General features: G+C 40.6%; 1 long non-coding RNA gene across 1 annotated transcript; it reads left to right on the top strand.

Annotated features, from left to right (window-relative positions):
• The first annotated feature begins 516 nt into the window (after nt 1-516).
• Nucleotides 517-12637, top strand: LOC121092927. Its single transcript, XR_005829426.1, has 8 exons — nt 517-634; nt 2196-2226; nt 4084-4168; nt 8327-8418; nt 10155-10272; nt 10940-11125; nt 11453-11673; nt 12185-12637. It is a non-coding gene; the product is annotated as an uncharacterized LOC121092927 (long non-coding RNA).
• Nucleotides 12638-17416: the final 4779 nt, after the last annotated feature.

The raw sequence follows: 17416 nt of genomic DNA, 5'->3' as shown, positions 1-17416 counted from the left end.
GGTCTTCATCAAACAGCTTTAGTTCTTGGTCTGCTAAATCAAATCAAACAACCTTGATAGGTGCAAACCCCTTAAATAGTTTTCCACTAAAAGGGGCTATGTTATACCACGGTGATTGGTGGGGACACGAAAGCGAAATGAAGGAACACTTGCTAATGTTCAAGTGTCCATTGTGGTGATGCTTTTCAAAAACTGGCACAGAAAATCATCTGGCCGCAAAACCCACTTACAGAGTATTACAGCTCTGGATGTGGCATCATCAATGCTTTCCTTTTTTGCTGAGGAATTTACTGTAATACAGAGATGATGGCCAGAAATCTGAAATCAGTCAGGAACGGCCCATATAGTTTTATTCTCTCGTAGGGCAAACTGTAACCTGACAGATGAGAGCAGTGTCGTAACTGGTCTAGACATGACAGCACAGAACTCAGCGTGACCCTATTTATCAGGCTTCTTTATGCTGCTGTAACTTTTTTAACTGGTTTCATCTGCTTTTGTGTAACTCTGCAGATTAGAGGCTGAAGATCTTTTGGAAGAGGAAAGCCTCTCAGCTAGAGAAGTGGCAGCTACCATCTTCAGGGGATGTTACATGAAGAGGTCTGGGAGTGCAAGTGTAGGCCATCACCTTGAGCTGGTAAGTGGTGAAATGCTATGTTCACCTTTCAAGAACTAGCAGGATCTTTCTGTTCACAAAGGAGAAAATAATAATAATAATAAAAAGTATAAGGTATTTTTTTAGCAGCTATGTAGCAACCACTTTAAGGAAATCCTAGTTTGAAAGCATATGCCCAGTTTATAATTCCCTTGCTTGTTTTTAGAACCACACTGCATGTAGATATGTCATGCAAATGCCCAAAATTGCATCAGAGACCTCACAGGCCAAAGTTGTTGGTGGTTTTTTTTTTTCTTAGTTTGCTAAATTAAATTAGTTCAGCTACAAGAAGAACCACTTCAGACAAAAATCTATCTTTTTTTCTGTATAAAATTTAGTGTAGGTAAAAAAAAAAAAGAAAATAATTTCTTATACTCAACAGTTCTTGCTGGAAGGGGCCCTTTACAGAATTACTCACCCAAAAATCTAAATTCTGCAGCACTCTGGGACAGAAGGGAGATCATGGTAATGGTCCTCAAAGAAAGCAGATCTCTGAGCTGTACATTACATGCCAGGAGTAAAAAAAATTGCATAGGACTGACTAGTCACAAAGGTAGCTTGTTTTTTCCAGGCATCCTGTGCTTTAGTAGGGAACCCAGCATTGGGATTAGGGCGTCCTGCCTTCTCGGTGACTGGATTCATGTGCAACAATACAGGCTGCAGAGACATTTGACATAAATAACTCCTGTAGTACATGTAACAGATCGCTAGTTGTCTGGTGTAGGGTGATTTGTAAGCGCATGGTAAACAAACAAAAGCATTTTACCAATAGTTTAAAAAAAGCAATTGAGATACCTCGGGGACATGTTGCTTGTTCAGACTGTTTCACACTGGAGATTTTTTTTTAAAATACCAAGTCCTGTAGTAGTACCTGTAAAATCCCTTGGCACTACCAGTTTTTCAAGTGTTTCACTTCAATTTGCACTTATGCTAATGAACGTTTGAATATTTCTGTTCTTTTGTGTGTTTTTAGTTTTTTTTTCACTCTGTCCCAGTATTGTGCTTTTACAGTCTTATGCTCTGCGATGAAATAACATTTTTTGCCTATGCTTGGAGCACATGTTCCCCATTCCTGGCTTTAAAGTGTCGCTGGGGCCAAGTCAATTTGCAACGTGGTGTGTTTTTTCCCACAGATGATGGGCAGCTGTTGTTTCAGTTATCTCTCAGATGTTCAGTGGGATGATGAGACAAACACCTGTTTGTTTCCACAGTCTGTATAATCTGTACCATTTTTGCAGATGGTTCACTACACAGTTCTTTGAGGTACATGCTAAATAGTCATGAATGACTTGGGAGCAGAAACTGTTGGAAGGGATGCTGGAAAAAATGCAAAGATTAAAACTTCCATCAGATTTTTAAACTTGGCTGGGCAAGGGGGAGAGCCTAGAAATGGGAGGGGGAAAGGGAGGGTTTGAAGACTGCAAATGGTCCCGGGCTGCTAACATGCCATTTTTCAGCTATGAAAGGAGTCTTCAGTAATACAGAAATGAAGCAGTTTACCCAGCAGAAAATAATTGTTGCCACTTTTTATCGGTTTTGGCAGGAGTTGGTGGTTCATCATTTGGACACATCAGGTACTTTCTTTGTGACTGTCATATAATTTAAAATGACAATGTTTCAAATGGTGACAAAATGACAAAGTACTGATGTGTAGTGGAAATTTAGCACGGCGAGAGAGATTCAGACAGGTAATATTGTCTTGAAAGGGAGTTGGAAGAGCATTTTGCTTTCGGTTTGTTTACTTACTGTGCTTTACCTTTGGGAACTAGGAGTTGTGAATGCAATCTCAAAATGTTTCTATTTTGCGTTTTGGGTTGTGTATTCATGACATTCTCTCCTGCAGTGTCTCGAGGACTTTTCAGGACTCTGACTTACAACATTGTTCCTCACTTTGAAAACCAAACTAAGATCAAGCATAATATGTTTGCTGTGGTTGGAATTTTTATGTCTGTCCACATAATAAGGAAAAATTCTCTGCAGTTAAAACTCACTCAGCTGCTTTAAATTCTCACAATCGCTGTTGTGACTCTCAAGTGTCAGAGAATACGGCTTGCATTTCAGAGCTATGTCCTCTGCCAGTCTTTCCCAATCCAAGAAATTCCTGGCTGTGCACAGCAGTTGCCTTATAACAGAAACACAGTATGACCTGGTCAGCATTGATGGGGAATGGTGGGAGAGTGCCCTGCGTCTGGGAGTTCACTGCTACCATTCCTGTGACCAGGGCCAGGCTTAAATCTCCACACAGCTCCTTAATGCCACACAAATTTCCTCCTTAGGGACTGAGTGGGACTTTGAGGATGAGAGTGAAGACAGATTGTGTGGTTACAAAAAAAGATTTATTTTCCGTAGGGAAAAAAAAGAGTATATATTATTAATGTATTGATTAAATAAAGCCTAGCTGAAACACCTTTCCTTCAGCAAGGACTAAAGTTAAATGAGATTCTTGAGGTGTACAAACACACACCAGACGAAGTGTTAGAGAGTAATGCTGTTATTTCTAAGTGTTACACTGCTCTTTAGACTGAAATTAAAAGATAAGAAAAGAGAAAAAAAAAAAAAGTCAAAATGCAGCTATGTCTCTTTTACTGCTGTTCCCATGAGAGGCTGCGGAAGTGGGAATGACTTCCAGTGACGATGATGCCTGCGATTATCTTGTTCCCCATCTTGCTAGCAGGTTTCTTTTAAAAGGGTTTCCGAGCCTCCTTCCCACCACGTGCCCCTGTTGGGCTGCAGGGGAGGCCCATGTGGAGAGCTGGGGAAGGCATTCAAACTGACCTGTGTTAGCTCAGCAAAGGAAATTCTGTATGTGCCACCATGAATCGGCACTGGAACCACTAACACTCAGGTTTAGGGGGATGTTTCTATCTGTAGTCATTTAGGAAATGTAAATTGTGTGTCTGACTGGCTGGTCTATACTTTTGCCTTATAGGTTTGAACTATTTGGTGGCCATAACCAATTGTAAAATGCCAGAAATGCAGCAATACCTTGAATGAAGCTACCTAGCATCCTTCAGATTAAGAATTGGTACTTTAAGTACAGCTGTCATAATGGCTGTTTTAAAAAGCTGTAAGAACTCCTCTAGATGGTGTTCATTTCGGTGAGAAATTACATGGTGTTAAAGGAAAGGGTTTCTGTGCCCAGGATTGGTTCTATGACTATGTTTGGTTCGAACTTCACTTTTGTTAATTTTGTGATGTAACTTGTATTTCTAAACATAACTAAAATGTTGGACTTCAAAATCTGAGGCTCACACATCCCGCTTTGAAACAAAGCATTAAACATTCCCCCCCTCCTTCTATGCCTTCTGTGCTGTAGGAGACTCTGATTTTCCAAGTAACATTTCAAAGGCTGTTTCAAAAGTCAGGCTGGGTGACTGGTTAGCGATGCACTCTTGAGATTTAAGGTCTGATTTCTTGCTTCTACGTTCCAGCTTCTAGTTTTAATCTTCTGTGGAGATGTGCTGAACGGAACAGCTGGCCTATAATTGGGAGAGATTGATGCAGACACTTATCTCTGTGGGTGTTACTCCTCTTCTTGGCATTATTGCGGTTAGAACGGTTATCATTGCCATCTATAGTGACTTTCTATGACAAAAAAAAGCATGTGCCACTTACCTTTTCAGTATTATCAAAATGTTTGAGTTGACTGATTTTATTCATTGTTCTATTCCCTTTCCTCCTCTTTCTTTTTGTTGTTCCCTGTTGTTCCCTGTTGTTCCCTGTTGTTCCCTGTTGTTCCCTGTTGTTCCCTGTTGTTCCCTGTTGTTCCCTGTTGTTCCCTGTTGTTCCCTGTTGTTCCCTGTTGTTCCCTGTTGTTCCCTGTTGTTCCCTGTTGTTCCCTGTTGTTCCCTGTTGTTCCCTGTTGTTCCCTGTTGTTCCCTGTTGTTCCCTGTTGTTCCCTGTTGTTCCCTGTTGTTCCCTGTTGTTCCCTGTTGTTCCCTGTTGTTCCCTGTTGTTCCCTGTTGTTCCCTGTTGTTCCCTGTTGTTCCCTGTTGTTCCCTGTTGTTCCCTGTTGTTCCCTGTTGTTCCCTGTTGTTCCCTGTTGTTCCCTGTTGTTCCCTGTTGTTCCCTGTTGTTCCCTGTTGTTCCCTGTTGTTCCCTGTTGTTCCCTGTTGTTCCCTGTTGTTCCCTGTTGTTCCCTGTTGTTCCCTGTTGTTCCCTGTTGTTCCCTGTTGTTCCCTGTTGTTCCCTGTTGTTCCCTGTTGTTCCCTGTTGTTCCCTGTTGTTCCCTGTTGTTCCCTGTTGTTCCCTGTTGTTCCCTGTTGTTCCCTGTTGTTCCCTGTTGTTCCCTGTTGTTCCCTGTTGTTCCCTGTTGTTCCCTGTTGTTCCCTGTTGTTCCCTGTTGTTCCCTGTTGTTCCCTGTTGTTCCCTGTTGTTCCCTGTTGTTCCCTGTTGTTCCCTGTTGTTCCCTGTTGTTCCCTGTTGTTCCCTGTTGTTCCCTGTTGTTCCCTGTTGTTCCCTGTTGTTCCCTGTTGTTCCCTGTTGTTCCCTGTTGTTCCCTGTTGTTCCCTGTTGTTCCCTGTTGTTCCCTGTTGTTCCCTGTTGTTCCCTGTTGTTCCCTGTTGTTCCCTGTTGTTCCCTGTTGTTCCCTGTTGTTCCCTGTTGTTCCCTGTTGTTCCCTGTTGTTCCCTGTTGTTCCCTGTTGTTCCCTGTTGTTCCCTGTTGTTCCCTGTTGTTCCCTGTTGTTCCCTGTTGTTCCCTGTTGTTCCCTGTTGTTCCCTGTTGTTCCCTGTTGTTCCCTGTTGTTCCCTGTTGTTCCCTGTTGTTCCCTGTTGTTCCCTGTTGTTCCCTGTTGTTCCCTGTTGTTCCCTGTTGTTCCCTGTTGTTCCCTGTTGTTCCCTGTTGTTCCCTGTTGTTCCCTGTTGTTCCCTGTTGTTCCCTGTTGTTCCCTGTTGTTCCCTGTTGTTCCCTGTTGTTCCCTGTTGTTCCCTGTTGTTCCCTGTTGTTCCCTGTTGTTCCCTGTTGTTCCCTGTTGTTCCCTGTTGTTCCCTGTTGTTCCCTGTTGTTCCCTGTTGTTCCCTGTTGTTCCCTGTTGTTCCCTGTTGTTCCCTGTTGTTCCCTGTTGTTCCCTGTTGTTCCCTGTTGTTCCCTGTTGTTCCCTGTTGTTCCCTGTTGTTCCCTGTTGTTCCCTGTTGTTCCCTGTTGTTCCCTGTTGTTCCCTGTTGTTCCCTGTTGTTCCCTGTTGTTCCCTGTTGTTCCCTGTTGTTCCCTGTTGTTCCCTGTTGTTCCCTGTTGTTCCCTGTTGTTCCCTGTTGTTCCCTGTTGTTCCCTGTTGTTCCCTGTTGTTCCCTGTTGTTCCCTGTTGTTCCCTGTTGTTCCCTGTTGTTCCCTGTTGTTCCCTGTTGTTCCCTGTTGTTCCCTGTTGTTCCCTGTTGTTCCCTGTTGTTCCCTGTTGTTCCCTGTTGTTCCCTGTTGTTCCCTGTTGTTCCCTGTTGTTCCCTGTTGTTCCCTGTTGTTCCCTGTTGTTCCCTGTTGTTCCCTGTTGTTCCCTGTTGTTCCCTGTTGTTCCCTGTTGTTCCCTGTTGTTCCCTGTTGTTCCCTGTTGTTCCCTGTTGTTCCCTGTTGTTCCCTGTTGTTCCCTGTTGTTCCCTGTTGTTCCCTGTTGTTCCCTGTTGTTCCCTGTTGTTCCCTGTTGTTCCCTGTTGTTCCCTGTTGTTCCCTGTTGTTCCCTGTTGTTCCCTGTTGTTCCCTGTTGTTCCCTGTTGTTCCCTGTTGTTCCCTGTTGTTCCCTGTTGTTCCCTGTTGTTCCCTGTTGTTCCCTGTTGTTCCCTGTTGTTCCCTGTTGTTCCCTGTTGTTCCCTGTTGTTCCCTGTTGTTCCCTGTTGTTCCCTGTTGTTCCCTGTTGTTCCCTGTTGTTCCCTGTTGTTCCCTGTTGTTCCCTGTTGTTCCCTGTTGTTCCCTGTTGTTCCCTGTTGTTCCCTGTTGTTCCCTGTTGTTCCCTGTTGTTCCCTGTTGTTCCCTGTTGTTCCCTGTTGTTCCCTGTTGTTCCCTGTTGTTCCCTGTTGTTCCCTGTTGTTCCCTGTTGTTCCCTGTTGTTCCCTGTTGTTCCCTGTTGTTCCCTGTTGTTCCCTGTTGTTCCCTGTTGTTCCCTGTTGTTCCCTGTTGTTCCCTGTTGTTCCCTGTTGTTCCCTGTTGTTCCCTGTTGTTCCCTGTTGTTCCCTGTTGTTCCCTGTTGTTCCCTGTTGTTCCCTGTTGTTCCCTGTTGTTCCCTGTTGTTCCCTGTTGTTCCCTGTTGTTCCCTGTTGTTCCCTGTTGTTCCCTGTTGTTCCCTGTTGTTCCCTGTTGTTCCCTGTGCTCATCCTGGGTCTGGCTATAGTGTAGCAAAAGCTGTATGTAGTAATTGCTTGCATGCTATTCAGTGGAAGCAGGCACCATCTAAAGGAGCTTAAAATTTGTCCTGCTTACCACAATTGGAGTGACAAAATCTTTTAACCTGACAATCAGGGAAAAAATACAAGGTATTTTACAACTGTGCTCCCATATTCTACAGTAATTCTTCAGATTATTTAGATCTTGTTACACTGGCCCCTTTTCATGCCACACACTTACAGTTCTCTTCTAACTGTGACAGCTCCTGGGCAGGTGCCCCTCTTCTTGAGACAGTCATTTCCTAATTCATAAAAAGTGGGAAGGCAAACTGGGGTGATCAGACTTCATGTAAGTGATGAAAAGAGGGCCTGTGCTAAGTAACAGACTGGAATTTATTATCTTCAGCAAATATTTCTAGCATGATCTCACTTAATCCATTCATCGGTCTGGGTGTGATCTCCAAAATCTGAAAGAAACCCAATTATTAATCTTAGTAGTATGCAGAAGTTTAGGTTCCTCGACTGCTGTGGCGATTGCTTTCTGCTGTCTCATCTTTTTCTGTAAAACAGGCAATACATAGCAAACATTCAGGCATCTGGGAAAAAGAAAATGCATGGCTCTGGTGCGTACAAGTAATGCTACTAATGATGAAAGAAAACAACCTTTTGAAGGTCAAGTTACCGCGCATCCCAAATCCAGAAAGTATTTGTCATGCTCCAAAAATTGATCTGAAATCCGATCAATCTTGGAGAATAAATCACTACAGGAAGTATGCATTAGAGGATCTCTTTGTGAAATTCCCTGTGGGTCTGATTTTCTGGAAGCAGACTTAAGTATCATATTGGTAATAGGACTAGCATGCTGGAAGGAGGGGTGCAACCCAAAACCTGAAAAAAAAAGGTATTTATAAAAAACGTAGTAGAGGGCCAGCACAGGTCTCTTCCTCTGAAAAGACAGTAACACAAAACCTTACACCACACCCCGGTGGGTCTGCTGTGTGCCTATTCAACCGTTTTTAGCTTTTACAGTTTGTGCTACCATGGGCTGCAACAACTGTAATAGCCAGGGAGGGGGAGGAAATCTTCTGCTAGAGTGTTCAATTTGAAATTATTTTCAGGCAGAAGCAGCTGAACCATGATTCCTGCTAAGTGAAGGGGCTGTCTTGGAAAAGAAGATGGCTGATATGGAGAGCAACACAGCATAAGAGACATTTGAAACATAGTTTTATAAACTGTGTATTTTTCCTGCTTATCCATAATACTCTCTTTAATATTTTTGTAGGCAAATTTTGCATGGATCATTTTTTTCCAGCTGTCTTTTGCTATTTGTATACTTACCTTTATTCAACCCCTTTCTTTTCAACAGCTGGGGTTTTTTTTGTCTTTCACCCATGGCAACAGAGCCAGTGCTTCTTTGCAAAATTAATAGAGTCCTTTGCACAACATCTCCATACAAAGGTAGGTACCTATTATTGGACAAACAATAAGTACCCATTCATAACAATTGCTGTGTATGATGATGATGTGATAGTTCCTAGCAATGGATCATTAAGATGATGGCATTAGCCACGTCAAGTGATGATCTATAAGTTTTGTCACAGCAAGGCAACCATAAAACCTTCAAATTGTATACAGCTTTATCACGCGTCCTGTCTTGTCTTAGTAGCTGTTATCTATCATCCATTCTTCTGTCTCATCCTCCTGTTTTCTCAGATGAGCAAGTTCTTTGAAGCTTCCATTTGCTTGCTCTGTGACTGGATCAAACGACACAAAATCCACAGGGCTTTGAAAGGGGAGGAGGAGTGAAAGAAAAAGATTGGAGTCAGATAGAAAAGACAGACATTTATCTGTCAATTGATTGGTCTGGTTTTGATGTTGACATTTGCAAGTATAAAGGCATTACAGAGAGGCAGCAATGAGCAATGGTATTTTTAGCACTGTGCTGCAAAAATAGCCACTTGAATCTTTCTATTATTTGACATACGGCTGTGGAACAGCCCTTTCGATCTACTCACTCTTGCACCTGTGCTCCCCTTCTGCTATCTTCTCAGTTATGGTCTGTTGTTCTCACAGAAGCAATCACTGCAGAGACAGTAAGCTGCATACGACTGTTGCGTTAGCTACTGCTTGAGTACATCATGTTGCAGTTCATTACGATTTTGATGTTACTTTTTATTTATTTATTTGAAGAGTGCTTAGGCTTTTCTTAGAGGAGATAACTTGGCCCTTTATGGACCGTACCTTCATCTGCTAAAGCCCCATACAACGATGAGAAAACACTGTGTAACTGAGATGTAACACTGTTTCATCCTAATTAAAAATCAGTTAACTGGTATGATTGCTGAGCTTATTGTGGCACAACTCTGTGTATCGCTAATTTGTTTAGCTTTCATGCACCGTAAAGCAGAGTATCAGAAAGTACACTATGGTTTAGAAGTGTTCCTAACATACATGTATACACACACATAAATGAAATTATGAGATCTCTGAACACTTCTGCTCCATTAGTAGATGAAAAATGTTCTTTTTGTATTAAATACCACCATAAGATACTGTCTTGCAGTAGATGCTAGTAATTGTGAAATGGTAATCGGTACTGAGAAGGTTTCTTTCCCTTAAAAAGATCTATAGTCTACAGAGATCCTTGAGTGGCAGTCTAGATATGAAAAATGTTACTTGAATTAAGAACAGTTTATATTCCTGTCCATTTTTTATAGCACTTTCCAGAGGCTCTACTTAAGTTTTAAGCTTTCTCCATAAAGGCGCGTGCAATAAAAATGTTGCTCCCTACAGCTTGTATGCGTGAAAGCTCTTTTTTTTTTTCTTCTGTCCTAACTTTATCAGTTTCTTTAATAAAAGATATTAACTCTCTTCTCAAACTTGTCTCACAGAGAGAAGAAAAATATCCCCTGCTCCAAAGAAAATATCAATTATATTTAATGATTACAACAAATCAGTGTAAGAGAAGACGTAAGGCAACTGCAAGAAAATTCTAGGGAACAGCAAGCTGTAAAAGCTACAATTGTCTAGCTGTTCTGAATGTGGGTTTTTTTTGGTTTTCATAGCAGAAACAAGTTTCAAGTGGCAAAATTACTGAACATTAAAGAGACTTTAGTATTTATTTGGTATTCAGTGGAAAAAGATGTAGACTAAATGGTCAACAGTCCTTACCTAAGGGTTCTCCTTTCTTTCAGGGGCACCAGACAATGAAGCATGGTGAGCACGGCAGGCATTGACAGCTTCTAGACAGTGCTGAGATTGCAAGCGAAGTTACGGCACCTGCTTGCTGCAGCTGATCCTTCATTATTATGGGTAAACAACAACCACAAAATATAGCAAAAAGACTTTCGAAGCAGTGGTTTTAAAAGTGCATGGGTAGGGCTGCTTTTCAGTAAGTCGGCAGAAGAAGATGGAGCAGTAGGAGACAGTGGCTTATCTTTTTCACAGTGGCTTAGTGTACTGCAGAACTCTGAAGCCAGTTTCTTCCATACTTTGGGCTCTCCCATTAAAGAGAAGCTGCCACTCATGTAACTTGTCTCCTTGGGGAAACAAAAAGGGTTATCTGTGTGTGACCAGGCCAAGATTTGGATTAGCTCTCCAGAGGCAGAGGATTAGTGCACTAGGCAAAAATAATACCCTTAAAGGTGGAAAGCTTTAAGGTTTTCAACCATACATATTCATAAACTGGCTCAGAAAGGTTTGGTTCACAAGATAAGCTGTCAGCAAGGGTCCCTTCCACCTAAAGTTATTTCTTTTCTAATGAAAAAAAATCTGACCAAAAAAAGCTGTGCAGTCAAATTAAACTACACATTTTCAGCTTCAGAGATTGTATTTCACCATGTGTATGAAATAGGTTTTACTGGAGCATATGAAAAATTTGCAAGTGGCCTTTTTTACTAATAAAAAAATAGTGACATTATTTAAAAAGAATTGGTCTAGATATAAAACTTGTTGGATGAAAATATCTTGTTTCTTGCAGCTCACATGCTCATCTCTCCAGAAATACTTCTGCAACTTGCTGGGAGCCCAAGGTTTTAGGATCCGAAATCCTTTTCACAGTGTGACTGGCTGAGGGGTGTCCAGAGAGGTTAGGCTTCCAACTTGGAGTTTCTCTGCTTTGCAAACAGAAGCAAGGATGTGGAAACCTGGGTCACTTGCTCACAAGGTATGAAGCTGTTGGGTACCCAGCTCCCCAGGGCAACTGGAGCTGTGCAGCCCTGCCTTCTGTCACAGGACCCAGGCTTCCCCTTTCATGCAGAGTTTTGTTGATTTGACTGTTTTCTGGCTCAGAATCACCACTTTTGAAACTTTCTCTGCCCCAAGTAGCATGGCAGGGAAAACTGAGGTAGAAAGGTGTTTCTTGTGAGCCTATGTTTGACTAGATTGCTGTGAAAACTAACACTTCAGTTTTGAAAAATCAGTACATTCTAATGAAAAGCCGTTAGCAGGAGCTTCTGGTTAGACTGAACACTTGGTTTTTTTAAATGTACAGCTGCAAAGAAGGAAAAAAAAAAAAACCCCAAAAAAACCTACTCAACCAGGTGAAACTCTTGTCATACAGTGTCTTCCTATGGCCAGGTCAGATGTCTTTCTCCTCCTCCAACTTCAGCTGCTGCAGAGGCTGCACAGAACTAAATGGTCTTCCAGTGCTTTTACAGGAAACTGGTGTTTTTGACAGACTGGCAGAGCTGCTTCCTCTGGAAAACAAGTAAGGTAGGAGATGAATTACACAGGACAACGAAGAGACACTTCCTTAACTGAAAAGGATTCAATCTGGCACATATCAAAAGTGACAATACATTAGAGAAGAGCCATTTATAGCAGTGTCTGTTAAGCAGCCAAACCATAGTCACCACTCTCTGCTTTACCTAGTAGTGTATTTTGTGAAAATAATTATAAACGCCCTTTGCAACAGCCAGGAATCTGAAGTTCAGGCAGTTTGGGTAGTAAATAATTTTTTTTTGTCATATTGCAGAACAGAAATGCAAGCATCAGGCCTTTAATAGCTGACCAGCAAGCTAGTTTTTCTAGTCCTAATAATAATTATATATGTATTTCAAACCTCACTAAATAGAGGTGGAAGGACATATTATTTTTGAAGGGATTTATTATGTCCCAAATGACAATTTTGATGGTAAGTATATTCCTTACATTTTATGTATATCTTTACTTCTATCAACAAAGCACAAATGTATAAAAAACCCCTAACCCTCTGGTCCTACAGATTGAGGATTCTGTCTTCTACATACTATTGCCTGCCTAAAGGAAAGAAACAACCATGCTGGGAAGGCTGCAGAACAGCAGATACTCAGCTATTCCTACAAATGAAACCAGAAGCCATAGAGACATGCAGCTCCAACAGAATGCAGCTTCTCTGCTTAAACACACCTTCTAAGTGAGTTGTCAGTAAATTGAACAGGTCATATCTAATCCATGCCAAGGTCCACAAACTGTTAAATAAAAAATACAGTGTTAATGCCACTTATGCCAACAGTGCTCCTGGATTTTGTTTGCTCGGTCCTCATCTATTTGTCAGGTGCTACTTATGCAGTCCAGTAGGGATTGTAGTAAGCATGGTATTTACCCACCCTTATTCCGGATGCACTGAGGAATATATATGTCAAACACATCCCAATTTAGATTAGATTATTGACAAACAGAAAAAGTGTGACTTTAATTCTTGAGGTGATAAGCACAAATAATAGCTTACCAGGGAGTTTTGGCAAATTAAAAAAAAAAACAAAAATCAAAAAAAACCAAAACACCAACCAACCATCCAAAAAAACCCCCACCAAAACCCCAACGAAAAAAACCAATCTATAAATCTGCTTTGCATCCTAAGAGTAACATGTATCAACCTAACTTCTGAACATGAGAAAAGGCATAAACACGATATCCTCTTTACGGCTGGGCTCCTCTGAATATAGAAGCCACAAAAGAGGTTTTGCCTGGTTTATTGTTACTGTATTTCTGCAGGGGCAGAGGTAAATTCTGGGTGCACACATCAGTTGGCACAAAGTAGGGCTGGTGTGCCTTGTCTGAGCCCTTCCCAGTGCAGCAGGTGCCCGTAGGAGATTTTTTCTGAACGGTCTGGAATGCATCCCCTCTGGGACCCTGTGCTAAGAGATACCATTGGCTGTAGTCACTATATTTAGGCGGTTACATGGAGGTTCTGATCAACTGTTGTGAACATTTACTGTGAATGCTTCTTCTGCTTATATATTGTGAAAAGCTTAATGATGCATTTTACCCGAGTCTGTCTTCAACGGTTATTATTAAGGCAGGGGTGTTTTTTCACCCTCGGTGAAACACTTACTGTCAATAGCAATTTTTAGAGAAACAAGCTATTATACAAAGGTCAAGGAATTTTGTAAAGATCGTAATTGCCTAAAGGCTTCATTAACCTTTACAAAATAGTGGTTGCTGGATTACACAACATACGATTAAATGACCATTAACATCCAGAGCAATTAATGAAAGAAACAACCTTAAGGCACTGCAAATCACATAGATGCTACCCAGTATCAGTCTCCAAGCACAAGTCTCATCCCAGCAAACGGACTTGAAATAAGAAGTTCTACAATGACAAAGACTACTTTCTGTGGAGTGTGCAATCCAGGCAACATACTTGCCTATGTTTATTATATGTTTATTAGTGCCTGACAGAACATTATGGTGAGACTGAATGGAATATCCAGTTCCCATAGTGCTGTCCTCTTTCTTCAGGCATTCAGAAATTAAAGGATCTCACAACTCATAACCACTTGAAGTAATGAGACCCCGTCCCTTTTGTTTGAAGAGAAACCAGAGAACAAAAATCCGTATTTTCCCACAAATCTTTTCACGTGCTTAAGCTGATGATCCATATTCGAGTAAACAGGTACAAAGAAATGACATTAAAACCTTTTTGATCTACCTCTCCAAATAATCTGTTTAACCTCAAAGAAATGAAGCTTACCTTGTACTACTAACCTGAACAGAAAAGCTTATCCAGCTTCAGCATTGTTATTTCTGATGATGTTGAGTGTTTCTTTGTAACAAACCATCCAGCACTTTTTCTAAGAAAATTCAATAAAATAATGTGTTGAATTGGAAAAATAAATGTGTTATTAATCAACTAAAATTTTGACACAGTTAAAATAATAATAATATAGAGAAAAAATAGAAAGAAAAAAAAGAGAGGAAAACCAAGATCACATATTCAAGTTGGAAAAAGCAGAATGGTGGTTCTCTGTAATCTTAGGTACAAAGAAGGCATTAAACTAAGTATAAAAGGGTGCCATCTGAGTGACTCCAGGCTTCATTTATTGTACACTATTCAGTTGTCTCTGAAAGTGGAACTATTAATTTTCTCATGCTTTCCCCACTTTGCGGCACTCATTGCTACAGTACCAAAGGACTTCTCAAACATGAATTGACCTATGCAATACTATTTTATTGGTGTAGAATTACACTCAGATGAAGAACAGAGAGCAACAGAGTACTGTAAGTGTTGTCTACTCATTTTGGATTTACCTTCTTATGTCATGCTTTTTTGAACAATGCAGAGCTTTAAATACTCATATTGACAGATGTACATGCTGTTGCCTGTGACCTCATAGGAAGTTGTAAGTACCAAGCATGGAAAGGTCAGTTTCAGCAGGTAAAGCATCTTGGTGCAATTGAAGAATAGTGCCTGTAGGGAGCAGAGGGCCTGACCATTTTTTTTTTTTTATGTTGAGAGTATTTCCATAGGAAGGAAGGATCTGATATAGTCTACATTGTTGTTAATTTGTATTCAGAGTCACAATCAGTTATGCCGATCTCAATAGGAGATGTATGATCTGCACTGAATGTAAAAACTTTAAACCTCTTTTTAGATAAGTGGCATTTTGTTAGACAAAGTATTTAATGAAGACTTTTATTTTTCAACAGGTCTGAAATTTAGTTGGAATATGCTCGTATCTGTAAAAGCATTAGCAAAATAGCTTGCGCTTTTTTTTTTTTGTGGTTGTTTGCAATTTGGTTAAAACATTTGGAGGGGAATTACTACCTGCTCATCTCTTAAGCAAGAAAGAAAGGTTAACTGGTTGCATAGCAACAGCACCTACAAATAACCAGGCATTTGCAGATATTATACATTATAAGGAAAGAAGAAATGCAATTTGAGCCATGCTGAATATTTCATAGAAAACTTATTTTTGAGCCTACTGATAGGACAGCCGTTTCCCCTAAGCATCTTCACAGTGAAGAAAGGAACCTAAATCTGACTTTCTGATAACTTTGAGATCCAAAACATAGACTAGAGTAAGCTGTAGTGCTTTTTTATTACCACAACCTGTTCTGCACTGGGCCAGGCGCAAAGCTGTCTTCAGATGAGGTACTCCAGATTTCTGGGAAAATCTCTGGAATGGAATCACTTCCAGAGAAAGCATGCTTCATGCTTTATAACTGTAACTGGTGTCTGTTCTTAATAACCAACTTACAGCACCTGAGATTCAGGCCGATAAGTAGTATTCCAAGTCCAATGGATCAAATTAATATTTGAGATACCAGAAATGCCACTTAGTCCTTTGTGTGCCAAACATACAAAAAACTCCAGAAAGTTATGCTGGCACTAAGTATCATCAGGCTCTTTACAAAGTGAAATACTTACTTACATCACAACTGGTTTCAGCGTTGTTTTCCTCTTCCCACTTATGATTAGTTGTGGTGCTTACTGTGTGACACTGGCATTTCAGACTTGCAGGGTGGCTGTTTCATTTCCATCAGTAGTATTTGTCTTTTCAGGAGCAGCTGTTTCTTTGTCTGCATTTCTACAATTTTGCGGTGTCAGGAGTTAGGTAACATAGTTATGATGTGTTTCTGGTTGTTTTGGGGTGGGGTTTTTGTCTTTCTGAGAAGCTGATCTCTAGGCAACATTTTGAAACGGAAGACCGGATTTTTCAGTTATGGTTAAATCTGTATTTTCCATATTTCCTCGTCTTGTCTGCCCAGTCCTTAAATCTTCTGTCAAAACCACCATATTCATTTCAGACCATGGATAAACATGAGACAGAGATAGTGCTGGATTACTTTTATATGTTTGGATTTTAATTTGTAATCTGCAAACCATTCAATATTTTTTTCCTTTTCTCTCAGTAAAGAAAGTGAAGCGTCCCAGAAATAATGTTTTTTCTCTTTTCTTTAAGATAAAGGATCACACTGCAAGTTAAACTTAAGCACTGAAGTTCAAGCAAGTATTACTACTTCTACTTACTTATTTCATAGAACTGTCATTTGTCATAGAGGGGAGGAAAAGAGTGTGAAAAAAAAATAGAGAGAAAAATACATTATTACAAGAGAACACAGGGTGAAGTCCAGCTTTCTTAATGTTCCCTTCTGAGCTGTCTGTGAGGTTCATACTAGTATGCTATGGTGAGAATAATTTTTAGTTTTCACAGAAGTTGATGTTGTCTCAACGTAACCAATTAGCAAAGAAGCAGCTTTGTGTTATCAGAGGGAGTGTAGTTATATTGGAGTGATGTCTCTGATTTCATTTAGGTTACCATAATGTATTCCCATTTTCCTCTACCAATATAATGACTCTGAAACAAATGCCATCATCCTTCCTGGCAGGAGCTAATCTGTGAGCCCTACGCTGGAAATGCCAGCTTCATTCAGGTTCTGATTTTCAACTTGGCTGTAGAACACAATTATGTAGCAGAGATTGATTCCTGCATCTCAGGCTCTCTGTCAAAGCCTGAATTTAGCCTGGGATCTGCGGTGATGCTGTGAAGGCTTCCCTCCCTCCCTCCCTCCCTGTACTGGGAGTCAAATCAGTGTTTCAGACTACAGAACGTCGTTCATTACTCCTGCAATGTTAAATTCTCCTTATACTCATTCTGAAATGGTTTCATGACATATACCTCCCAATTTCTGTACATTTATTTCTATGTAAGGAAAGACACAGAAATTCAAAAGGTGGCTTCTCTGATTTTTTTCTTCCTGTTATTCTCTTTCTAAAATACATGATTTTTAAAATTTTTTTTATTTTATTTTTAACAGAGCTTAGGTAGTGTTGATAGGAAGAAAACAAAGTAGCAAACCAAAATTAGGAAAATAAGCACCAGAAAATGAAATGTCAGGCTAGGCTACCATCCTCCCATGACTGAAAATAACAGACATTAAATTACCCCTGCATCTTCTCTATGTTAAAGTTTGTAAAGGGAGGAGAACATACTACCACATGCATCTTATTATCACAATGACAGAAACAGTAATGAAACTGGAAAGTATTACGAACTGTCCAATCTAATTTCTGGCCTGTGTGCCTGAATTAAGATCCTTACCATTTTGGTTATACAACTGTACCTCAATCTCTGCTCAGACAGACAGAAAGGGAGGGTGGGAACAAAATGTTGTTCCACAAGACATCCAGGAACATACAACGGTTTTGTGACCATCTGCACAGAATTTGGCTCACTATCTACGGAAG

This window comes from Falco naumanni, chromosome 8 (genome assembly GCF_017639655.2).
Source record: "Falco naumanni isolate bFalNau1 chromosome 8, bFalNau1.pat, whole genome shotgun sequence".
NCBI lineage: Eukaryota > Metazoa > Chordata > Aves > Falconiformes > Falconidae > Falco > Falco naumanni.
This window is presented reverse-complemented; position numbering and strand designations above follow the sequence as displayed.